This window comes from Littorina saxatilis, linkage group LG16 (genome assembly GCF_037325665.1).
Source record: "Littorina saxatilis isolate snail1 linkage group LG16, US_GU_Lsax_2.0, whole genome shotgun sequence".
Taxonomy (NCBI): Eukaryota; Metazoa; Mollusca; class Gastropoda; order Littorinimorpha; family Littorinidae; genus Littorina; species Littorina saxatilis.
In genome coordinates, this window is record NC_090260.1 from 44,445,368 (window position 1) to 44,472,973 (window position 27,606).

The window sequence follows — 27,606 nt, forward strand, 5'->3', positions numbered from 1 at the left end:
GGTCATGCCAAATGAGCAATTTTGACATTGTAGCCACTGATAACGCATGCGTCACGTGCAGAGCTCACTTGTGGCAATGGACGAAAGGTCGACGACCAGATAAACATTTTCTGCAGTTTGGTGGATGTCCTTGTAGCCATATAACTAAATTAACCAAATATTACAAGCTATGCGTTTCTTTTTTTGAACAGTATACATGCATAGATGTTTGGCATGATGATGATGGTGTGCTTGGGGTGTGTGTGCTGGTGTGTGTGTGGAGGGGGGATGCATACCCTCACACATACCCAAACCAACTACTGTTTCAACTTTAACACAGTACATTGAAGAAGAAGAAAATCAAGCTCAGATACAACCAGGTTAGGTAAACCATTGTGGCAATTTTTGTGTGTGAAAACAGTGTTGAAACATAAAAAGGCAAGAACAAAATTTCCCAGGGCCAATAGGTATAGAAGCGCTGCTGAATCAATGTACTACACCGGAAGGAAAGTATGTAACATAACGCCGGATTTAAATGCTTCCCTCGTGGTCGAGCTACATTAATTGATATTGACTATTGTTATACTCAAAATGTGACTCATTTTTTTCCATAAACATGATCATTATAAATAAAGGGAGCTGGCAAATGCAAGAAAAGACACATCCCAAAGGGTAGATGTGTATTCGAAATGTAGAGAAAAAGGAACATACATTTAAAAAGTACTTGTAAGTTGTAACTGCTATATAAGTTTATCAGAAACACACAAAGGAACAGTACATACATGCTGGACACAAAAAGATCTTCATAACATGTATAAATGTTCACATTTGTGAAGGGCAAAGCAGGCTGCCGAGCTAAGGACATTCATATGTACTTGTGTGTTTCATTTCTCTGTATCTCTTTCTCTCACACACATGCACATACGCACGCACACTGACACATACACACGGCATATTATACACACACCCACACTGACACACACACCAGGGTGTGCACACATACACACACACACACTGACACACACACACACACACGTACACCAGGGTGTGCACACATACACAAACACACAATTACAAACACACCACACACACTCACACACACACACATATACAGATACGTCTCAGTCTAACCAAAGAGTGTATCCCTTCGGAAAGAGGGGGCACTTCGGCCTGGAAGCGATGCCAGACCTTCCCGCATTCCAGCTAGCCGCTCCCCCTTTGACCGAGTGACTTTCTCACGCTCAGTTTTATTGCAATGGCGAGCAAGGGAAGAGGGACCTGGTGTTCAGCACCAAATTGCCAGAATTCTCGCAAAAAAGGATTTCGTTCGTTAAAATACTGCATGAACGCCTGTGAAATAGTTTTCAGATGCTGGTAACAGTACAACCAGTGTGTTTTCTTTACAAAAACTAAATAAAACAGTCTTTTCGATAGTTATATAAGTAGCCGAAAACAAAAACAGTCCGTCACTCTTCTATTCCTCCTTGCTCGGTGGGAACGTTTTCCTCGGTCAAGCCGTAACGCTGTTGTAGATTCGGCGCCGGCTCTTCGCATCACTTTTGCAAGTGGCGTGAAGAATTAGGGAGTGCCCCCTCTTTCCGTAGGGATACACTCTTTGGTCTAACTCTGTTTTTTCTTTCTTGAGATATTGAATATTAACTTAGCGTCAAATTTGTACATGTATACCAAATAACCTATCAAACCTTAAAGTTATAGTTATAAGAAGCTTACAACAGTTAACATTCGCATTTGTGTGTGATAATTAAGGGCCCGGAGTAATTTTGTCAAAATGAATCATGTTGTTATGTAACAATTAAGTTACGCATGAGTGTTGTCAACGTTACTTAAATTGTGAGGGGAAACTTTACTAGCACCAGTTAAAATGGCAAACTGAGGCGCTCGTTTGTTCAGAACGACGTCAAAAAGATCTCAGCCGGCCAGGTCAGTGTTTATTTTTCCAAGGTTCGTAAGTAAGAAAAATAGCAGTTGGTATGATTTTGTCTAATCACACACACCCACATACACACACACACCCACGTATAAACACACACGCACACACAAACTCACACACGCTTACACACACACACACACACACACACACACACACACACACACACACACACACACACATGCACACACACACATGCACACATATACACACACACATGCTCGCGCGCGCGAGCGTGCGCTCGCATACCTACACACATGCACATGCTATCATTTCATACCTAAAAGGAACAGTATCTAATCAAAGTATTAAACTAGTAAAACATCAAAATAATGGTCGAGTATAAACATAAACAAGTCGCGTAAGGCGAAAATACAACATTTAGTCAAGCTCAGTCGAACTCACAGAATTAAATGAACGAATTGCATTTTTTCCGCAAGACCGTACACTCGCAGCATCGTCTGTCCACCGCTCGTGGCAAAGGCAATGAAATTAACAATCCAGAAAAGCGCGGTTGCGGTTGCGCTGAGGAGAATAGCACGCTTTTCTATATCTCTATTCTTTTTAACTCTCTGAACGCGTTTTTAATTCAAACATATCATATCTATATGTTTTTGGAATCAGGAACGGACAAGTAATAAGATGAAATTGTTTTAAAATCGATTTCGGAAAATTAATTTTAATCTTAATTTTTATATTTTTAAATTTCAGAGCTTGTTTTTAATCCGAATATAACATATTTATATGTTTTTGGAATCAGATAATGATGAAGAATACGATAAACGTAATTTTGGATCGTTTTATAAAAAAATAATTTTAATTACAATTTTCAGATTTTTAATGACCAAAGTCATTAATTAATTTGTAAGCCTCCAAGCTGAAATGCAATACCAAAGCCCGGCCTTCGTCGAAGATTGCTTGACCAAAATTTCAATCAAATGAGGGTGTGACAGTGCCGCCTCAACTTTTACAAAATGCCGGATATGACGTCATCAAAGACATTTATCAAAAAAATGAAAAATCATCTGGGAATATCATACCCAGGAAAAATTTCATAAAGATCGGTCAAGTAGTTTACTCTGATCGCTCTACACACACACACACACACACACATACACCCACACACACACAGACATACACACACACACACACACACACACACACACACACACACACAACGACCCTCGTCTCGATTCCCCACTCTATGTTTACTTAAAACATTTAGTCAAAACTTGACTAAATGTAAAAACAAAACACTTAAGAGCATTGCATACATTATCCGAGTACACAATGGAAACAAGACATCAGGGGCAGTTTATAGTGTGATCAAATGTGTGTGCAACTGCCTTTAATGATGCGGATCGTTTGAGAGAGAGAGAGAGAGAGACAGAGAGACAGAGAGAGAGAGACAGAGAGAGACACACACACACACACACACACACACACACACACAATGACAAATCTTTATTTTTCGAGGGTGACAAGAATAAGCATAGATATGCTTTTTTGCATCTGGCCCTCGCCCTAAAGAGAGAGAGAGAGAGAGAGAGAGAGAGAGAGAGAGAGAGAGAGAGAGAGAGAGAGAGAGAGAGAGAGAGAGAGAGAGAGAGAGAGAGAGAGAGTAATAAAAAACCCAGACTAAGCAAACCAAAAAAAATATAAATACAAACGAACATAAGAGAGAGAGAGAGAGAGAGAGAGAGAGAGAGAGAGAGAGAGAGAGAGAGAGAGAGAGAGAGAGAGAGAGAGAGAGAGAGAGAGAGCGAAAGAGACATACAGATGAGGTATTGCACCTCGGTTCGACCGAAGCTAAGTTAAGAATAAATTCCTGTTGTGCAGCGGGTTAAAGTATTCCCTCATACCTCGGAGATATACCTTCACTCGCTCGCAGCGACGTCACGTGACGGAAAGAATGTTATCACACCATTGAGATGACATTCTTTCCGTCCCCTATAGGCGACGAAATAGGTCAAATTTTGTGCACTTTTTAGTGGAAAATGCTTCGACGCCGGAGCGGATACTGGACCCAGTGCCGTTCTAGTGCAAGTGCACTACAAAGGCACTGCACCTAGTGCCGATAAGCGACAGCAGTCTTTCCACCATCTAAAATGTCACGTGACGTCGCTGCGAGCGAGTGAAGGTATATCTCCGAGGTATGAGGGAATACTTTATCCCGCTGCACAACAGGAATTTATTCTTAACTTAGCTTCGGTCGAACCGAGGTGCAATGGGTGTACAGATAGACAGAGAGAGAAATAGAGAGAGACAGACAGACAGAAAGAAAGAAAGAGAGAGAGAGAGAGAGAGAGAGAGAGAGAGAGAGAGAGAGAGAGAGAGAGAGAGAGAGAGAGAGAGTATGTACAAGAGTTGTTGGTCGAACAGTCTATATGCAAGTATCACCGATATAATATAGGACATTGAACGCGTTGTGAGAAACTCATTGGTGTCAATTTAGCATAAGAAAACCCTAACCCATATGATAAACATTGTTTTGTCATTTGTTTCATAGTTTTTCCACACGTTTTTTTGTGTGGGTAAAAATGTGTTCGAACAAGAGATAATTTCTGAGATCGCTCACAGCAGCCAGCGGTAATGGGTCTCCCGATCGGTTTCAGGTATTCGAGTTTCATGCCTGTTAATAATGGGTGTCTAACTAAGACGTAACCGGCACGGTTGGCCTAGTGGTAAGGCGTCCGCCCCGTGATCGGGAGGTCGTGGGTTCGAACCCCGGCCGGGTCATAACCTAAGACTTTAAAATTGGCAATCTAGTGGCTGCTCCGCCTGGCGTCTGGCATTATGGGGTTAGTGCTAGGACTGGTTGGTCCGGTGTACGAATAATGTGACTGGGTGAGACAAGAAGCCTGTGCTGCGACTTCTGTCTTGTGTGTGGCGCACGTTAAATGTCAAAGCAGCACCGCCCTGATATGGCCCTTCGTGGTCGGCTGGGCGTTAAGCAAACAAACAAACAAACCAAACTAAGACGTATGTGTTACCCTTCAACAGAAAATAACTGAAACATATCCCCTAAAAATATCATCTTACTAGTGTACACACCCATGCTTGCTGACTTAAGGTTTCATTAGCTCTTAAATGATTCTAAACTGCTCACCGCAAATTAAGTTTGTGCGACTCAACTTGTGTCTTATGCTCAATGAATTGATTTAATTATCTGCTCCTCCTTGTCCATTACTGGGATGCCTTTTATTTTGATTTTCAACTAATTGACCCGTACTCGACCCCACTGTGGCCTGAATCATGTAATGCACTTGTTCAATCCTAACGTTGAGGCCAAAACACCTTCCTCTCTTTTTTCCTCCCTCCCCCCCCTCCACTACCACAGTCAACCCCTCCCTCCTCCCCCAAATTGTCTGGATTAAATGTTGTCCGCATGAAGACATTGTAAGAAAGTCTTGACAGGCGTGATGTTTTGAGAGAGAATCGAACATGAGATAATGGTATGAAAGTCAGCACTTACCTGACAAAAAGACGAGTAGCTGCTGTGTTGCTTGAAATTCAGCCAGCAGTCGAACCTTAACACGGTGCAGAAGTATTTACGTTCATTTCTGGCTTAAAGTAGGGGAGACCGGGGCTAGTCCGCCCCCGGGGCACATCCGCCTTTGTCTGTTTATTCTTACGTTTGCCACCTTTTAGTCATTCACACCATGTGAGAGTGGTGTCCCTTCTTCCCGCCATATCCTGCAGAAGTTCAGAGGTTGCCCGCCCATATATCGTGAGTACAGATCACAAAAAGTGTTTTTCTTCATTTTTGTAACATGAATGCATTGGAGTTGACTTAGGTTTTGATGCATTACCTCTGAGAACAAATATTTAGTCTTGGTGTCGAGTGAAAGTGCGTTAATTAAGGTCGAGTTCTGACGAAAATTTTTCTTCTTCCTTCCCATGTTGTGCTTGCTATCTGGCACTAGAGTTGCCTGCCCGTGCGGGGGCAAGTCCGCCTATTTGTCATGGGGCATGTTCGCCGTGAGCAGTATGTACAACAAATGTTCATGCGCACATAAAAACTGTCTGCACATTGATATCAGCTACACATTTGTCTTGATGTAAAATAAACAAGAGGCGAAGCCTTCAAGGCTCCCGTAAGAAATCAACAAACAGTAACATAACACAAACTCACTCACTCCGTAACACACACACACAAACACACAAACACACACACACACACACACACACACACACACACACACACACACACACACACACACACACGCACACACACACACACAGTTAAAACTAACGCATCATATCAACTCCATGTATAATTTTCAAAAGAAGGCAAACGGATAAAATGACTAGGGTAATAGGTTAGGTACCTGCCATGTGGGCACTTTTTCCACTGCTGTCCTCAGTCCTATACTTTTCATCAAGACTTGTCACCATGCCGAGTAGATCTAAATTCGGAAGTCTTCGTGTGGCTGAGGCATATATCTGACATAGCGTCGATCTTGTTGTAGGTTAACCTCCTTTCTGAAACAAATGGCAAAATGCGATTAGTTATGATGACTACAACCTACACAAATATAAACAGTGTTTTGAAACAGAATAGTCAGGTTATACAAGCCACTTTACCTATGCAGCATGGTAACCCTACAATATGCGAAACATGTCGACTGCAGCAGCCTGGTTCTTAAAATAATTCTGACGGTCAACACAGCCAGAAATGCCAACAAAGACAAGAAAGCTGTGGCAAGGTAAGCTTACCAAACGTTACATAGCGAATCATATGATAGTGCGTAAACAGCAAACAGTAGATCTACAATCAAAGAGAGGATCGAGTCTGGAATGAAACGCGATACAGATCTAGCATTCAAAAACTGTCTTTCACGTTCAAGGAAGTTGTTGCAAAGTACTTAAGACTTACTAAATTGTACAGACAAAACCATGACAGTGCATGTTTTGAATCTGAGGAAAAAATCGTGATCATTTTGACTTTGAGAACAGATTCATTCCGTTTCCTTATATCTGCATGTTCAAGTAAATGGTGGACAGTTTTTTTCGGGCAGAGTAAACTTAACTTGAGACTCTACTGCAAGTCTTGAAATTCACATAAATCGAACCACGAGCAAAGACATCCAAACATTACAGGCACTTTAGATCAACTCATTTCACTAGAGGTGACTGCCTAGCACTGTGTTTGACATCCGTGTCTGCTGAAATAAAAAGAAATTAAAACAAAACGGATTAACAGTAGGTGACACGTTATCAGAGTGGGAGACACTAGATCTGTCTCTGAACTTACCGGGATACGGCTGCAAGATCGACACTGACTGCCGCGCTTTCGACAGCTCTTCCTCGCGTGGACATTGGAAACACGCTGTGCAGATCAAATTGTAGGAAATCTCCCTTTGGTATCTTCTTTATTTACTTTTCTGGAGCTTAGAAACCGAACAACATGAAATCGTCTTCCCCGGCGAATCGGCGAGGTGAGAACTGGACCACAATCCTTCGCGCGACCCCTGACCTGATCTTGACACCTGACCTGCGGTCTACATGCCAAACACGACACAAATCAGTCAACTGCTTGTACTCCTTCAAAACCCCCCACCACCCGTTTTCTTTGGATACACGCTTTAACTACACACATGCCGACACAATGTTGATCATTGCTTCAATAATTTGAAGATGGTGCTTGAAAATTAACCACGTGAAATGAGTATTTCGGTGTTTAGCCAAAAATGTTAAAGTTTCTACCACAGACATACACACATACATACATACGCACGCACGCACAGACAGACAAAAGTTAGCATCGCATAGGCTACACTTCGTGAGCCAAAAATCAGTCTTCTAGTTCATCAAACTCGCCAGTTATGCATACAAAAGCATAAAAGTAGGCGGACTAGCCCCGGTCTCCTCGCCAGTTATGCTACCAAAAGCATAATAGTAGGCGGACTAGCCCCGGTCTACCCAAACGTAATTTTGTGTTACATTCTTTCGTATTTTGTCATTGGCATTTTTGAACCTAAATATTAAAGGGAATTAAAAAAGCTTTCCCACTAAAGCTTGCCCACTACTAGTCTTGTACCTACTATGGAATGAGAGCGGCGGACTTGCCCCACCCTGTAGGTGGACTTACCCCGATTTGGGGCAAGTTCGCCTACGTTAGGGTAGGTCTACTTAAAGCAGTATGTACAACAAATGTTCATGCGCACATAAAAACTGTCTGCACATTGATATCAGCTACACATTTGTCTTGATGTAAAATAAACAAGAGGCGAAGCCTTCAAGGCTCACGTAAGAAATCGACAAACAGTAACACAAACTCAATCACTCTGTCACACATACACACACACACACACACACACACACACACACACACACAGTAAGCATAGGTGAAACTGTGCAAGAAAGGGAGACCCTGGATCTGCCAATTAGTCTCGGCCCGCTCACAATAACAACGACCGAGACTTTCAGTAATTCCTTTGCGTGACGTCCAACCCTCTTACGTCATAATGTGACGTCTTCAAATAGTTTCTATCACACACGTCAAACACTTTTGACCGAGATGTAATCTTCTTATGCGAGCTTTATCCATAGACTCGGAAATGTTAAAGTTTCTATCACACACACACGCACGCACGCACGCACGCACGCACGCACGCACAGACAGACAAAGTTTATCATCGCATAGGCTACACTTACGTGAGCCAAAAATCAGTCCTCTAATTCATCAAACTCGCCAGTTATGCTACCAAAAGCATAAAAGTAGGCGGACTAGCCCTCCCCTACAACATGGCGCGGTTTCAATCCATTACTAGACTCGTTCAGATATAAAAAATACACCCGCAACCTACCCTTGCCCGCTGACTGTTACAAAGCTGTCTTCCGTTTCCTACACTCGAGATTTGGCGAGTAGGACGAGGAAGTACAGCCTGTTCCAAAAGAAACGCAACCAACCTGTTTGCAAAATCAAAGTGCAAAATTTATTTTGCAAATAATATTTCATGAAGTTACATACGTGACGACATAGGGACAACTCAAGTTTCAACTGAGCTGGCAATACAGTAGAAAATAGCAGTGACTTCTTCAGCTGGACTGACGGCAGAATGCCTCGTTTGTCTAAAAATGAAAGAGCTGCGTCAGAAAAGGGACATAAATTGTGCTTCAATTGTCATTGTTTTCCACTTTTATTGTTAAACCTGTTTTGTTCCACATGTTGTGATTTGGAAATGTACCAAAAATGAAATATGTAACTTCATGAAATATTATTTGCAAAAGAAACGCTGGTGGAGGACACATCCGTTATTAAACGCAGAAAAGACAGCTGCGTCAGAAAAGGGACAAATTGTGCTTCAATTGTCATTGTTTTCCACTTTTATTGTTGAACTTGTTTAGTTCCACATGTTGTGATTTGGAAATGTACCAAAAATGAAATATGTAACTTCATGAAATATTATTTGCGAAATAAATTTTGCACTTTGATTTTGGAAACAGGCTGTATAGCGTTTCTTTGGGAATTATTGCCGCGATGAACGCTTGGATTTGGTGAGAGTATGCATGTTTGCGTGTGTGTGTGTGTGTGTGTGTGTGTGTGTGTGTGTGTGTGTGTGTGTGTGTTAGTGTGTGTGTTAGTGTGTGTATGTGCGTGCGTGCGCGAGTGCATGCGTACGTGCGTGCGTGTGTGCGTGTGTGCGTGTGTATGTATGTGTGTGTGTGTGTGTGTGTGTGTGTGTGTGTGTGTGTGTGTTTGGGCGGATCGTCATGAACCTTTACATTTAATTTCTTCCACGTGATATCCCAGACGTTTCGTTGTTTTCCTTTATTTGGATAATTTATTTGATGACCTCATATCTGGTTTTTATTATTAATAATAATAATAAGAAGAAGAACATTTATATAGCGCTAAATCAAAAACTTTCGTTAAAAAGGCTTGCTCTAAGCGCTTGACATCTAAACTAAAACGTCATTCACACTCTTTACAATGATGTACAAGAACTTCATGTCACACTCTTTCATTCAGTATAGCACCATTCACACAGTTGTTATTCTGTACAAGACAATAAGTTAGTCTAACATTTAGAATGTTCATAAGAAAACAAGAGAAAACCAGACTGATTAAAACAACTGCTTAGTGCTAACAAAGCATGAATCTTAACGATAACGTAATGCATGTTTAACTGTTAAGACCATAAAAAAAAACCTATATGCTAAAATAACTTCGAACTTTTAAGAACTTCTTATACACCGGCCCCCGTAGCGCAGTGGTTAGCGCATCGGGCTGCGGGCCGGGAGGTCGTGGGTTCGAATCCCATCAGGGTCATGTGGGTTTTTCGGGCTACGGTCGGCTCCTACCCAGAGTGGAAGTGCTATGGTTCCTATGGGAAGGCTGGAATCACACAGCCGAGTGTCATTCACTTAACGAATGCGACTTTGAGGGTGCTCAGGTTCTGTTTACCTGACCAACACCGCAGGTGCGGCAGTTCTCGGGCCTGGTTGACACCAGGATATAAGATGACAGTAAGCGTAGAGTGCTGCCCTGTCACGTAGTCTCAAACCAAATTGGAAATCCATAGCATCATCATTATAATCATCCTCATCTCATTAATCATCCAAAATTATAAATTGTCCTTGCTCTTGTGGCCCTTCATGCCCGGAGCTCTCATGGTGACCTTGGTCTCAGTGTTCCTGTTCCATCCTTCCCTGAATAGTACTTCTGCTGTCAGTCTTCAACGTGTGACGTTCTGGGGGGTCGACGGAGGGACGTGGTGGCGGTCTGCTCTCTGGAGGGGACCCTCACTCAGTCTGGCTCCGCGACTTAGCAGTCAATGTCGTTAGTGGGCTGCGTCCGTTAGCTCGGGACAGACCCACTACTGAACACCGTCGAAGTGACTCAGCAGAAGTGCAGTGTCATCTTCCGAGGGTAGCCTACCGCAGCAACCCGACATCCCTCCCTGGAGCGTCTGTAAAATCGACAAGTCTGGCAGCGGAACGAAATTCAGATGTGGATGAAGCAGTGAGTGCAGGGACAGGGCGGCGTGAGAGCACACCGGGATAAGGAACAGGTGTAAGGGGGAAAAAAAAAAGAACTTCTTATAAGATACACAGCACATCTAGATAAACACCAGAATGATAAAACAAAAGGCAACTCGTTAAAACTATTAAATGCATCAATGTCTAAAACACGAAAGACTCAAATATAAGATACACAATTCTCTAGAATTGTTTATTAAAACTGAAACCGACCTGCTCAAAGTAAACCATACCCCCTCCCTACCCACCCCCAACCCTCCTCCTACACTAAATACGTAGAGGTTACATGCCGAGTCTCAGTGATTATCAAAAATAATGGTCGAAGTTAGCGGATCATGAAAAAGCTCGCTAAAGCTCGCATTTTTCATGATCCGCTAACTTCGACGATTATTTTTGATAATCACTGAGACGAGGTGTGTAACCTCTTTATTCCTCCTTTCTTCGGTTATTCAAAGAAAAGAGGAGGTTTTTTGCGAAAGTTTGATCGAATCCTATTCACTCAACCAGTCAACCTGCGCAGGCGATCGATTAATGCGCGGTTGTATAGTTCCGTGCAAATCATTCCATTCTGTTAACACTTCTTGTCAGTTTTCCTATTTTGGACTAAAATCAAGTACACAGATATGCTGTTATTCTGCTGTGGCGGCAAAGGCAGATATTGTGTGTTCTGTATATGTTTTGGTATCGGTTAGGATAATGTTCTTTCGTCAAATGGGACTAGCAGACGAACTTTTGCACCCGTGTTCCAACGTTAAAAACTGTATGAAGTTAAGTTTTCTGGGGAAAATAGTGTATGAAACCGCTTTATGTTGTTTAAATTGATGAGATGTGTGCATTTGGTTGCGTGTGATCTGTTTATTAAATGAAATATTGTTGAAAACTGACCGTCGGATTGCAGTCTGTTGTCGAAGAAACTGAGTGAAACGAAGGGGAACTACTCTTGTCGCTAGACAAAGTATGAGTTACTTGCCTTGGGAAATTGCTTGTGATGAACGTCTGATCTAGATTCAGAAAACAACCGAACTCATGGATTTTATATGGAGATTCATGTGTTCAGGCCTGTAGTTGTTAATTTAAATGCGGTATGTTTGTATTGTTTGCTCCGAGATGTATACTTCGTACATTAGAGCGTTCGGAACTTTTCAGTCGCAAAAAGTAGTACCGAAACAGAACAGCTTCTCAACCCATTGCACTATCGAGGATTCAGGCTGTTGCTGGGTCGTTATTTGTTTGGTTGCTGGGTCATTATCGAAAAATAACTACCCCTACAAGTTTACAGAGGTAAAGAAGCAGAGGGGGGAATAATAATTATTTCTACTCTTAACTTCCCAACTACACGTTATCCATAAACTATGCACAGGAACATGTGTGTCAGCATTATGTGGCACCGACATGACTTGTGCATATCTAGCTTACAGCTAAGGGTTAAAGTTAAAGGACTACTGCAGTGAAAAATTATATTTATAATAATTTAAAACAAAAGACAAAAATAACAAGCTGAATAGAAATGGAACCGTTACAGAACAGGATGGCAAAATGTTGCGACTTTAGGAGTTGTGTTTCTGGAAGAGGTGAGTTTTGAGTGCTCGCTTGAATGACTGTACTGACTGAGAGTGGCGAATGTGAGAGGGGAGAGAGTTCCATTGAGTAGATGCGCAAAATGCAAAAGTGCGTTGTCCATATGCTTTTGATTTTGTGTGTGGGATGACTAGGGTGCGGCTATCAGAAGAGGAGCGGAGTTGTCTAGCAGGAGTGTATACAGTGAGAAGTTCAGAGAAATAAGCAGGAGACGAGGCAGAGAAGAAGTGAAAGCAGAGAGTGGACAGTTTGTATTCAATGCGGGCTTGGATGGGTAACCAGTGGAGTGTGCGGCGAAGTGGTGTGACATGATCTTTTTTTCGTGCTTTGAGGATCAGGCGTGCTGCAGAATTTTGAACTTTCTGTAGTTTGTGCAGGAGGTAGAGTGGACAGCCAGAGAGAAGAGAGTTACAGTAGTCAAGTTTAGAAAGAACAAGAGAGCAGACTAGAGTGTTTGTAGTTTGAACGGACAGAGTATGGCGGATGGTTGCGATCTTGCGGAGTTCAAAGTATGCGGACCTACAGATGTTGGAGATGTGCTTGTTGAGTGTCATGTCTGAGGAGATGGTGAAGCCGAGGTTTCTAGCTGAAGAAGAGAAAGAGATGTCGGTATTGCCTACTTGGACAGACGAAGGTTGAGAATTTGGGAACTTAGTGGACTTTTTCATGCACAGAAGTGCCTCTGTCTTATCATCATTTAGTTTTAACTTATTTTCTACCATCCATGACTTAACATCTAAGATACAGGTCTGAATGGTCTGGATGGCGGCATGTGTCTCAGCGGGGGAACTAGGCTTATACAACTGGGTATCATCAGCAAAAGACTGGTTTGAAACGGAATGATTTTGAATGAGGGCAGACAAGGGTTTGGTATACATAATGAAGAGGACGGGGCCAAGTACAGAGCCTTGAGGGACACCGAAAACAAGGGGGGCTGGGGCTGATCTCTGGCCATCGACAAGCACAGCCTGAGTTCTATCCGTAAGGTAGGATTCAAACCATGCCAGCGCTGGACCAGAGATGCCATACAAGTCCTGGAGCCTGCTCAGCAGTGTGACATGATCTATTGTGTCAAACGCTGCCGAGAGGTCCAGTAGGGTGAGCACAGACACATCACCACCATCCAGAGCAGACAGAATGTCGTTGGTCACCTTGAGCAGGGCAGTCTCAGTACAGTGAGAAGGACGGTATGCTGACTGAGAATGCGAGATCAGATCATGAGTGTTCAAATACACTAACAGCTGCTTTAAAACTACTTTCTCAATGATCTTTGACAAAAATGAAAGGTTAGAAACAGGGCGGTAGTTCTTTAAGACATTTACATCGAGATTGGATTTCTTAAGGAGCGGTTTCACAAGTGCAGTTTTGAACAATGATGGAAAAACACCAGACAACAGGCTATCATTAACAATCTGGGTGAGAACAGGCAACAGAAGATCAAGGTTTTCAACAAGTAATGGTGTGGGCAATGCATCAAGTGGACAAGTTGTAGGTTTGGATTTCAAAATAATCTCTCTAAGGTCCTTCTCACTGACTTTCTGGAATGCTAAAAACGTACAGGCAGGGGAAGCATCAACATGAGTGGGTGCAGCAGAATTAACAGCTAGCGTGTCAAGTTCTGATCTAATATCAGCTACTTTCTGGATGAAAAAATCACTAAAAACATCAGGCAGCTCACTAACAGGAAATACTGTGGGGAGTGGGGACACCTTAGTGCGGCCAGTCAAGCGGTTGCAAATATCAAACAGTTTCTTGCTAGAAGAACAAGTGGCAATCTGAGTCTGCAGAAAAAGTGTCTTAGCGGAGTGTACGATCTTGGTTACAACGTTCTTGGTGTAGTTAAAAATCTGCTTATGTACAGTGAGACCCGTCTGAAGGCACTTGCGCTCGGCACGCCTACGCTCACACTTTGCATCACGCAGTTCCTCACTAATAGCAAGATACCACGGTGCTGACTTGGACGGACGGACACGGCGACGCAAACTGGGAGCATGGACATCTAGAGCGGCACGGAGTACAACTTTAAAATTGAGGCGTCACTGCGACGACCTCATTATTTCCTGAAATTGATTGATTGAAGTTCTGATAATGCAATCGTTAAACCCGGACAAAGGGATTACACTTCAGCTTGGAATCTTTCAAACTAGTTGTTCAGTTCGGTCATTACAATCATCAGAATTCCAACAATAATTCCAATTTTAATAAGCATGATATTCAAATATGATAGTATTGTATTGTATACGTGAGAGAGACACCCGTGAGATAATAATCGTTCAAATCGTGTGTATATCATGTAACGTAAATGAGGTCATGTCAAGCAAGTCTGGCAGGGACCTGTTTTTCCACTGCTTATGGTGCCAAAGTCACCGAGACAAACGTCATCATAGAAACACAAATTGCGCTCGCTAATGACCCTTCATGAATCTTTAGAACTAACACGTCTCGCCACACTTTCAGAGTGACGTTTCTTTGCTTTGACGTAATAGATTGCACGAGGCTTTAGAAGAGATCGAGGTTCCAAAACAAGCGTCTTCAATTTAGCTGCCTCGACTGCAGGACATTTTCAGTAAAATACACGTAAGTACAGTATGTAGGATAAACAGAATACTACATGGCTTGCTGTTTCGTACCAGATTTACACTCGTTGCTTTTTCAAATAGTTAACAGCTCGCTTTCGCTCGCAGTTCAATATTTAAAAAAACAAACTCGTGTAAATCTGGTACGACACAGCAAGCCATGTAGTATTCTCTATCTACAACATTCCCTGAATCCACAAATATATACAAATGTTAACTCATTAAAAAGAATACAGAAAATCGTGATTTTCCCTCAAGCACAGACACCACTGTACGCTATTCCTGCCGTCATTTTTAAGCCATGGACAACCGACCGTTTGCTGTAGGCACAATATGCACGGACTTACAGAAAGATATCGTTATGCAATGTGTCAGAGCGGGGTTTGCCCTTTGCGCCCCCGTCTCATTGGGCCCCCGTCTCATTGGGCCCCCGTCTCTTTGGGCCCCCGTCTCATTGGGCCCCCGTCTCATTGGGCCCCCACACTTTTTGTAGCAATAACAAAACGTGCCATTGGGCCCCCGTCTCATTGGGCCCCCGTCTCATTGGGCCCCCGTCTCTTTGGGCCCCCATCTCATTGGGCCCCCGTCTCATTGGGCCCCCACACTTTTTTGTAGCAATAACGAAACGTGTCATTGGGCCCCCGTCTCTTTAGGCCCCCGTCTCATTGGGCCCCCGTCTCATTGGGCCCCCGTCTCATTGGGCACCCGTCTCATTGGGCCCCCACACTTTTTGTAGCAATAACAAAACGTGTCATTGGGCCCCCGTCTCTTTGGGCCCCCAGCATAATAAACAAGCCTGAATGGTATATTCTGTATTTCAGCAATGCAAAGGTACAACCCCTCCACGTTAAAGGCACCGGCACGGTTGGCCTAGTGGTAAGGCGTCCGCCCCGTGATCGGGAGGTCGTGGGTTCGAACCTAAGACTTTAAAATTGGCAATCTATAGTGGCTGCTCCGCCTGGCGTCTGGCATTATGGGGTTAGTGCTAGGACTGGTTGGTCCGGTGTACGAATAATGTGACTGGGTGAGACATGAAGCCTGTGCTTCGACTTCTGTCTTGTGTGTGGCGCACGTTATATGTCAAAGCAGCACCGCCCTGATATGGCCCTTCGTGGTCGGCTGGGCGTTAAGCAAACAAACAAACAAACAAACGTTAAAGGCACAGTAAGCCTTCCTGTAAACCATCACAGATACATGTCAGGCTTTTACACACAGTAAGCCTCCCGTAAACCATCACAGATACTGTCAGGCTTTTACACACAGTAAGCCTCCCGTAAACCATCACAGATACTGTCAGGCTTTTACACACAGTACAAACACCCTGTCATTTACCCTCCCTCGGCCATCCCATCTCTAACCCTGAACCCACCACCCATTTCACCCTCCCTCGGCCATCCCATCTTTAACCCTGAACCCACCACCTAATTCACCCTACCTCGGCCATCCTATCTCTAACACCGAACCCACCACCTAATTCACCCTACCTCGGCCATCCTATCTCTAACACTGAACCCACCACCTAATTCACCCCCCCTCGGCCATCCCATCTCTAACCCTGAACCCACCACCTAATTCACCCTCCCTCGGTCATCCCATCTCTCACCCTGAACCCACCACCCAATTCACCCTCCCTCGGCCATCCCATCTCTAACCCTGAACCCACCACCTAATTCACCCTCCCTCGGTCAGTCCATCTCTAACCCTGAACCCACCACCCAATTCACCCTCCCTCGGCCATCCCATCTCTAACCCTGAACCCACCACCTAATTCACCCTCCCTCGGCCATCCCATCTCTAACCCTGAACCCACCACCTAATTCACCCTACCTCGGCCATCCTATCTCTAACACTGAACCCACCACCTAATTCACCCCCCCTCGGCCATCCCATCTCTAACCCTGAACCCACCACCTAATTCACCCTCCCTCGGCCATCCCATCTCTAACCCTGAACCCACCACCTAATTCACCCTCCCTCGGCCATCCCATCTCTAACCCTGAACCCACCACCCAATTCACCCTCCCTCGGCCATCCCATCTCTAACCCTGAACCCACCACCTAATTCACCCTCCCTCGGCCATCCCATCTCTAACCCTGAACCCACCACCTAATTCACCCTACCTCGGCCATCCTATCTCTAACACTGAACCCACCACCTAATTCACCCCCCCTCGGCCATCCCATCTCTAACCCTGAACCCACCACCTAATTCACCCTCCCTCGGTCATCCCATCTCTCACCCTGAACCCACCACCCAATTCACCCTCCCTCGGCCATCCCATCTCTAACCCTGAACCCACCACCTAATTCACCCTCCCTCGGTCAGTCCATCTCTAACCCTGAACCCACCACCCAATTCACCCTCCCTCGGCCATCCCATCTCTAACCCTGAACCCACCACCTAATTCACCCTCCCTCGGCCATCCCATCTCTAACCCTGAACCCACCACCTAATTACCCTCCCTCGGCCATCCCATCTCTAACCCTGAACCCACCACCTTTTTTTTTTTTTTTTTTTTTTCTTTTTTTTTTCTTTCATTTTCATCTTTTTTTTTTTTTTTTTTTTTTTTTTTTTCTTTTTCTTTTTTCTTTTTTTTTTTTGACCTCAGTTGCATGCAGGCTGCTTCAACCCTTCCTTGTTTTCTTCTCTCTTTTTTCTTTCCTTTTTTTTTCTTTTTTTCTTCTTTTTTTTCTGTCTTTTTTTCTTGTAAATAGGCGGTGAGCATCCTTCTTCATTGGTCTTTTTCTTCTTTTTTTTAACTCCAACATAGAGGTATATTACACTCACGAGACATGGACATTTTCTCTTTACAATGGAAATATTCCTTATATTTACAAATCAAATTTTCTACTTAATATTTGAAACTCGAAAATTACGAACACTGATCCCTGACAAGTTGTCTTTCTAAAAATACTAATACACATTTTCCCAATTAATATTACGTGATTTACAAAATTTCTCATCTTTTTACAACTTGTGTTTTGATAGCCAAATATTATATCCTGCATCTTAAAATTAACCCTCAATCCAGCCTTTTCCTCTATCCAGTTTTCTATCTTCGTCCAAAACAACTTTACCGGTATGCACTCATAAAAGAAATGTTCAACAAAATCAACTTCCGTCCAACAAATACAACATCTGTTATTCTCCCTGACTTGCATTTTACATAATAAAATATTTGTTGGATATATGTTATGTAAGATTTTCCATTGCAATTCTCTTAACCTCACTTCTTTGGAAACATGGGCAAGTGTCCAAATTTCCTTATCTACTTGTACACCAAACTTCCTCAACCAAAAATTATATACACAAGGTTTTTCTACAGCAGTATCTACACTTTTCTTTTCTATCATTTTTCGTATTTGGCTTATTTTTATCATATACAGGCTACCATCAAACAATTGCTTATCCATCTGGACAATAATATGTTTATTTTCAATCCAATTAATCCATACTTTGGGTAATGCGTTTATTAATGCCCAATAATCCAATAAAATATTTGCATTATTCTTTCCAATTTGTATATATACCTCTGCTGCTGACTTCAATCTCTTTTCTTCCACTATAAACAAATCACTTACTCGTTCAATCCCAGCATTTTTCCAATACAAATAAAACAACATTTTCCCTTTATACCGAATCAAATCATTACTCCACAAAATCTGTTTATAAAAACTGTTTACATCAATCTTATCATGTTCCATCCTACGCTTGTAACTCAAATGTGTCCACACTACCCTCTGCCAAAATGGGCTTCCAATCATTGTCAAATTCAATTCCTTACTCGGTTTAACATTCAAATCAAAACAACCATACCCTGAAACAACATGTCCCAGAAACCATAGTGGTATAAACGTCCAATTTGCTCCCTTCTCTTCATACAAACGTCCGACCCATTGTAAATAAAAAGACTCTTGCATCCTGTGCACATTTAGCATTTTCAACCCACCTTCACTTATTTCTTTCTCCATTACTTTTCTTTTCACTTTTTCAAATGCTTTTTTATTCGAACACTTTCTCTGCCAAATAAACTTATAAAACAATCTATTTAACTCTGTCAAAACCCGATCTGGCAATCCAATCGTCTGCATCACAAATACTAGCTGTGAAATAAAAAAACATTTGATTATTACAATTTTACCGTGAATCCTTAAATCTCGTCGACTCCATATCTTAATCAACTTCTTAATCTTCTGAACTCTTAATACCCAATTCTGTTCAACAGTTATTGCTCTATCATTATTTACGAAATATATACCTAAAATCTTAATCTTCTCTGTGCACTCAAAGGGCAACTTTTGCTGACCACAATGCTGTCCAATTTTCATTATTTTGGTTTTATTAACATTCAGGGTCAGTCCTGAAAACTTTGCAAACTGTATTATTATATCTTTAACTTTAAAGACATCACCACTGTTCTGTAAAAATATTGTTGTATCGTCTGCTAACTGTTTAATTTTTAGGGCACTCTCCTCGCCCACCTTTAAGGGTAATTCAACACCCGTTATGTCACTTTTCCTAATTTTAATGGTATAAGTATTTCCACCACCAATATGAAGGCCAGGGGTGAAACTGGACAACCTTGTCTTATACCACACTTCAAAGGGAATGGTTCTGAAATCCACCCTCCGTGATTAATACTACTAAAAGTATCTGTCATTAAAAGCTTAACCCACCACCTAATTCACCCTCCCTCGGCCATCCCATCTCTAACCCTGAACCCACCACCTAATTCACCCTCCCTCGGCCATCCCATCTCCAACTCTGAACCCACCACCTAATTCACCCTCCCTCGGTCATCCCATCTCTAACCCTGAACCCACAACCTAATTACCCTCCCTCGGCCATCCCATCTCTAAGCCTGAACCCACCACCTAATTCACCTTCCCTCGGCCATCCCATCTCTAACCCTGAACCCACCACCCAATTCACCCTCCCTCGGCCATCCCATCTCTAACCCTGAACCCACCACGTAATTCACCCTCCCTCGGCCATCCCATCTCTAACCCTGAACCCACCACCTAATTACCCTCCCTCGGCCATCCCATCTCTAACCCTGAACCCACCACCTAATTCACCCTGGCCATCCCATCTCTAACCCTGAACCCACCACCTAATTCACCCTCCCTCGGCCATCCCATCTCCAACCCTGAACCCACCACCTAATTCACCCTCCCTCGGTCATCCCATCTCTAACCCTGAACCCACCACTTAATTACCCTCCCTCGGCCATCCCATCTCTAACCCTGAACCCACCACCTAATTCACCCTCCCTCGGCCATCCCATCTCTAACCCTAAACCCACCACCTAATTCACCCTACCTCGGCCATCCTATCTCTAACACTGAACCCACCACCTAATTCACCCTCCCTCGGCCATCCCATCTCCAACCCTGAACCCACCACCTAATTCACCCTCTCTCGGTCATCCCATCTCTAACCCTGAACCCACCACCTAATTCACCCTCCCTCGGCCATCCCATCTCTAACCCTGAACCCACCACCTAATTCACCCTCCCTCGGCCATCCCATCTCTGACCCTGAACCCACCACCTAATTCACCCTCCCTCGGCCATCCCATCTCTAACCCTGAACCCACCACCTAATTCACCCTACCTCGGCCATCCCATCTCTAACCCTAAACCCACCACCTACTTCACCCTCCCTCGGCCATCCCATCTCTAACCCTGAACCCACCACCTAATTCACCCTCCCTCGGCCATCCCATCTCTAACTCTGAACCCACCACCTAATTCACCCTCCCTCGGCCATCCCATCTCTAACCCTGAACCCACCACCTAATTCACGCACACCAGTCTTTCTGTCCAAACAATGGCGCCTGCAAAACATGGGGTTCAGTTTCCGCGCATACTCAAAAACAGGGGACGTGTTCGTTTCCGTAGGATAATTATAGCCTTGACGAAATATATTTGTCTTCCTGACGTGTTTTTCAAGCAAAAATTAAAAAAAATGTCTCTCCGACAATGTTTAGAGTTTGGCTTATCTGTCAAAATCACGTTTGAGATGTCCGTGTTTGAGTTAGCTATTTTTTGACAGAGTTTGTCTTATCCAAATTATAAATAGTCTTACAAAGAGGGGGTCTAGCGGGGAATTGATTTTGGTTTCAGATATCCGAGTTTTTTGCTTAAGCGTGTTTCGTTTAGGCGAGTGCGGCTGTACACACACTTACGCAATCCAGAAATGGGATGTAGACGCAGCTCATTACTTTAGATTATCTCAATTCGTCAGCTTTCGACGGACTGGTCATACTCACAAGAAGTCCGGCATGCCTAAATCCCCCTTTGACCTTTAAACATGGGTGCAACTGCTGGAAAATGAAAAAAATTAAAAGGCTGTGGTCCAGGGGCCGTCAAGGCCCCGGCGGGGTGCAGGGGCAGCACCCTGTTGGGGGGTCCAGGGGGGCAGCGCCCCCCACCCAAAAACGAATATTCGCATTTCAGGGAGGATTTGAATGGCCTCTTTTGACTCTAAATCTATTTCAAAACAAACAGGCTTTGCGGATATGCACAATATGAACAATCTTGTAAACTTGAAGGTATTTGTAACCACCCAGCCAAAAATGAATTTTAGCATTTCAAGAGGGGCTATTTGAGCCTCTCCTGTTTTAAAACTGAAAACAGCAACAACAACAAAAAAATTGGGGTTTTTTTGGGAGGGGGGGATGCACAACATGAAAAACCTCTATACTTGCAGGTGTTTGGTAGCATCAGGGTCCACAAAAAACAAGGTCAACACATTTGAAGAAGGGTTTTAGAAGCATCTCCTTGCTAACAAACTTAAAATTGGAGATGCCAAAATTAAAAATCTTGTAAACTTGAAGGTGATTGATTTTATCACCTAGTTTTGTCTTTGATTTAAAAAATATTTACTGAATTAAAGGAAAATTACCATGCTGACAAAAAGTTTTCACAAACACAGGAAATTACAGTCACCTCCCTTGTATTACAACTTCTTTACTTGAAGCTTATGAATTTATCATTGCAGGAGGTAAATTCTCAAATAATTGTTGAACCATAGCTTCAACCAAATGAGAAACAAGTTTCAAGTCACTGAGTTTGTTTCAATTAAATACTTTCAAAAGGGCTAACTGCTCAGGTGAAAAAGAAGGTTTAGACAAAAACAGAAACCTCCAGAGTTATATCCCTTGCCATGCACATGCACTTTTCTAATGCTGCTTTTTCATTTTAGGAGTTAAATTCGCAAATGACTGTTGAATCATAGTCTGAATTAAAAGAGAAATAAGTTTCAAGCAAGCTTGTTTCAGTTGCCAACTTTCTAAAGGACTCAATGTATCTGAAGCGGAATACCACTGGTTCATAGACCAGGAATGCAAATGTTCTCTGCCACTGAAGGTCTCTGAATCCCTGAAAGTGGGCTATATAAGGAAGGCTAAATACACAGCACTTAAGATGCCACATTCACCAGTATGACATGACATCCTCCCCTCTTGGCACCACACAACCGTCCTTATCAGGCATGGTCAAAGGTGGCTGACCTCTCAAGCAACCCCCCACCCAAACACCAGAATTTTCAAAAAAACGGATTTTCCGTCTGCAGCCTCCTGAGAAAAACGGAAATTCCGTCCTAGACGGAAGAGTTGCACCCATGTTTAAATGACATTGACACTGAAAGGTCATAATATCTAGACTTGGGGGCCCAACGAGACGGGGGCCCAACGAGACGGGGGACGGGGGCCCAATGAGACGGGGGCCCAATGAGACCGTGGGGCTCAAAGACATCTTGCCATCAGAGCTTACTCAGCCACGGGGAATCAGCGAAGTCTTGGTGAACAAAAATAAAGTGCGTTCATATTCATCCGTCGACAAATTGACTAAATATATTTAATATCGCTTAACGTGTAGCTAGCCATCAAACCGTGTCATATACACTCTCGCTGTCTTGCATACTGATCGTAAGTTAGCCGCAGGCAATTTTTGCAGGTACGAAACAGGCGACATGACCTTACGTGTACTTATTCAAGTATGCATTCAATTGCAGCGCAGACTCGGACAAAACAGTTGAAGAGATAGGAAACGTATCGGTGTGTTGTTCGATGTTGTCTTTGCGTTGCGTATGTAGGGGACCAGGCCGGTGAGATAACACGTTGTTATCATTGTGACTGCCGAAATGTAGCCTATACCCACCCGCTTAACCTTCCATTACGCGCACGACAGTTGGTGGACGTATAACAGAAGACTCAAATAAGAAACGAATAAACGTGTCATTTAATGCACATGTTTGATGATCCACAAATGACACACGAGCTTGCTATTACCCACTCAATCTGAATATATTTGATTGTCTTTAGTTAAACTGAGATAGAGGGAGATGGCGAGTGAGAGAGGGAGAGAGAGAGGGAGAGAGATAGAGAGAGAGATAGAGAGAGAGAGAGAGAGAGAGAGAGAGAGAGAGAGAGAGAGAGATAGAGAGAGATATATATAGAGAGAGAGATAGAGAGAGAGATGGAGAGAGAGAGGGAGAGAGAGAGAGAGGGAGAGAGAGAGAGAGAGAGGGGGAGAGAGAGAGAGGGGGAGAGGGAGAGAGAGAGAGATAGAGAGAGAGAGGGAGAGAGAGAAAGAGAGGGAGAGAGAGAGAGAGGGAGAGATAGATAGATAGATAGAGAGAGAGAGGGAGATAGGGAGAGATAGAGAGAGAGGGAGAAAGATAGGGAGAGAGAGAGGGAGCGAGAGAGAGGGAGAGAGAGAGAGGGAGAGAGAGTGAGAGAGAGGGAGAGAGAGAGAGGGAGAGAGAGAGAGGGAGAGAGGGAGAGAGAGAGATAGAGAGAGGGAGAGAGAGAAAGAGAGGGAGAGAGAGAGAGGGGGAGAGAGAGAGATAGAGAGAGAGATAGAGAGGGAGAGAGAGAGATAGAAAGAGAGGGAGAGAGAGAGAGGGGGAGAGAGAGAGGGAGAGAGAGGGAGAGAGAGAGATAGAGAGGGAGAGAGAGAGAGGGAGAGAGAGAGATAGGAAGAAAGAGAGAGAGAGAGAGGGAGAGTGAGAGATAGAGAGAGAGAAGGAGAGAGAGAGAGAGAGAGGGAGGGAGAGAGAAAGAGATAGAGAGAGAGAGAGAGAGAGAGAGAGAGAGAGAGAGAGAGAGAGAGAGAGAGAGAGAGAGTGTGTGTGTGTGTGTGCGTGTCTGTAAGTGTGAGTGCTGCGAGAGACGCTTAGGATGTTTACATGTGTTTTAATGCAATTCTAATTCTAAGTTTACAGCAAATGTGAAGCGGGCTAGGGTTATTAGTTTTAAGTGCAATCGTTTAATTCTTAATGCATGTGATGTTTTTATGTCTGTGATCGCCTGACACTGTATGGCAATTCTCCTTGTTTTTATGAGGACAGTAAACATTTTGAGTATTGAGTATTGAGTATCACCTTTACAGGTTGAGAGTACAGAATACAGAATGCAGAACAAGTTTAGGAATTCGTTGTGACAAATGCGGGGTGCACTCCATTCCCTCTAGCCAAGCACACCCAACATACGCAGCTATATAAACAAAAAATTCAACGACATCAATTACAATTCAAACACTAACATTAACAACATGTTCACTATATAATATCAATCTCTCTCTGTGCTGTCTTCCGGTTGCGTGCTTTGATATTCGGCGGTGTTGGTGCAGTCTGACTGAGTTTAGTTAATTTAAAGGTGAAAACAGAGTCCGTCAATGAAGTTTCAAAAGGTGTGGTTTAATTTTCTCAAAAGAGTGGATGAATTTCAAGGAGTTGGTTACATCAAATTTCTGACTATTGTGGATTTCTTGACGTCGATTTTCTCAATCTAAAACTCATTTCTTGACATCGATGTTCTCAATCAAAAAACTCGTGACTACTGTAAATGCAAAACAGAAAAAGAACAAACCTTAGGCTATATGGCTAGAAATTCAATTTGAAACCATCAAAGGGACAGGACAAAGTTGTACGCATCAAAGCTGTGCATTCTGAGACTTCAATTTGAAAACAAAAGCAAACTATTGATCAGTTATCAAATCAGAATGCAGAAAAACACAAAGAAACATGACCGTTTTCTGGACAAGTTTCAGTCTCTTACATTTACTGAAAGTATTCTTCAAAACTGGCAAAAAACTTGTAAATGGAGGAATAAATCCAGCTGAAAAAACGTTTTATAATTTTAGAATATATCGTATGCTCTATGTCCTGTTCTGTCCCTTTGATTCAAGAATACTCAAGAAAATATTTAGATCCAAAAGATACAAAATCTCGGCAAAGTCAACTTCACTAGCACAAACCTCAAAAGCAAGAAACCAAATAATGAAACCAAAAAAGGACAAACAATAATGATAACGCGATAATAGATACTGTAGCAAGACTAGATCCTGGTTGTACGCGAATTCTTTCTGCCTGGAAAGTTACGGCAACTAATTTCAAAATGCAAGACTAGATCCTGGTTGTATGCGAGTTCTTTCTGCCTGTAAAATTACAAATAAAATTAGATCTACAAGTCGAAGGAAAACATTGACCAGAAGGAAAAAACCACCTCGAAAAGAATTGAAAACAATTTTGAATATTAACAAACTGGTTAGACTGAACTCACTTCACAAGCAGAATGTAGTAAAAATACCAAAAAACATATATTTTCATAGAACTTACCAAATTTGGCCGCTCAAAAACACACGTTAGGGAATCACAGCAGCATGCAGAAAAATACAACACTTGAAGCACAAAACTACTCCTGGATTAGATAGATTCATAAAAAAAAGGTTCTGGCAGAACTCAGACACATAAACTTTTAGGTTAGCTAATATCTTTGCAGAAAAATATGAAAAAACTGAAGCAGCCAAGAACAGATGCTTCTTGGCTGTTGAACCCCAAAACAAACTGACAAAAGATCTAAGGGAGATCACCCCGACTTCAATAATTCATTTTCGTGTATCAACCCACAAAGCACTGCGCCACAAAAACGAAAGTACATTGTCACTGATAAATTAGCTCCCTTGCACCACTGAAATGTCACTACCTTTGAGCTATAGTGAAAACTAAATTCGTCTGCAACAAACTGCAGGCAACACATTAGAACCTCCTTTCTGCCACTAGTACGGGGGCAGGAACAGTCCCCCCCTCGAAGACATCTTTGTCTTCTCCAAAGACTAACAGTTCCGAAGGAACACTAATGTCAACAACAAAACACAAAAAAAACTTGTTCCAAAACCAACATTTACAAACGAACCATGGTTTTGCATCCTTTTAGCACTGACGCCAATCGACAAATGCAAAGGAAGCGAACTACAATTAGCTCTACAAAAAATCCAAAAACCAAGCCAAAAAACAGATAATTATCCTATCCAGAGCAAAAAATACAATATTGAGACAAAACCAATATTCTATACAGCTCATTGAGTCAGAAATCACCCTAGGTACGTATGCCGCTTCGAGTTATCGTTTATCCAACCAAGTCAAACCAAGCCAAAAAAATTCATATATATATCCAAATATTATCTGATGAGAATTATCCACTAAATTCTCAGAATCGCTGGCTTATCCAAGACCTCAACGATTATTCCAAAGACCAAGCTAAAAATCTCATATATTCCAAGTATTATCTGATGAGAATTATCCACTAAATTCTCAGAATCGCTGGCTTATACCAGACCTCAACGACTATTCCAAAACAAAACCAAATCAAGCCAAGCCAACCTCTTAGAGCATACGACCATCGGTGACAACTAATTCAATTATCAAAATGCTCGAAGATATCTGTGTCTTCTCCAAGTACAGGATAACCAAAGTTATTTTCACGCATTCACCCAAAACATGAATCTCGTAACCTCCAAAATTTCATTAGTTAAGAATACAAATAAGAGAATACTTGCACAAGGTCATCTGACCAATAACGTTCATCGCAGTACCAAAAGTACCATCAATGACGTTCAAAAAACTTGAGTCACTTGGTTCAATCATCCATCATCATGTCTATTGCTCATGGGAGCCTTATCATCATGTCCTTTGCTCATGAGAGCCTTATCATCATGTCCTTCGCTCATGGGAGCCTTATCGTCTTCCAACACACAGCTATTATCACTGCAATCATCGTCACTATCGTACACTGCTTTCATCTCCCCTGGCAAGCAGCACCACCTTCGTCACAGGACGCTCCAGCATGGTCGTTGGTTTGGCGCCAGAATCGTCTCCTGGAACATGGGTAGGTTTGGCTACCCGCAGCAAGCATCGCCTGACGAGTCCGTCTTCACTGGCATAGACTTCCTCGACACGGGCCAGCTTCCAATCGCCTCTGCAGACTCCGTCCTCAACCATCAGGACAACATCGCCAGGAGCGAGGTTAGGACGCTCGCACTGCCACTTCCGTCTGGACTGCAAGGTGACCAGGTAGTCTTTTCTCCACTTCTCCCAGAATGCATCGGCCAATTGCTGTACCTTTCTCCACCGTTTCTTCAGGTACACATCTGCCCTCTCAAACACTCCTGGGGGTGGCAGGATTCCAGTAGACTTCATCGTCAAAACATGGTTGGGTGTGAGAGGCAGGGGACCAGTAGGATCTTCTA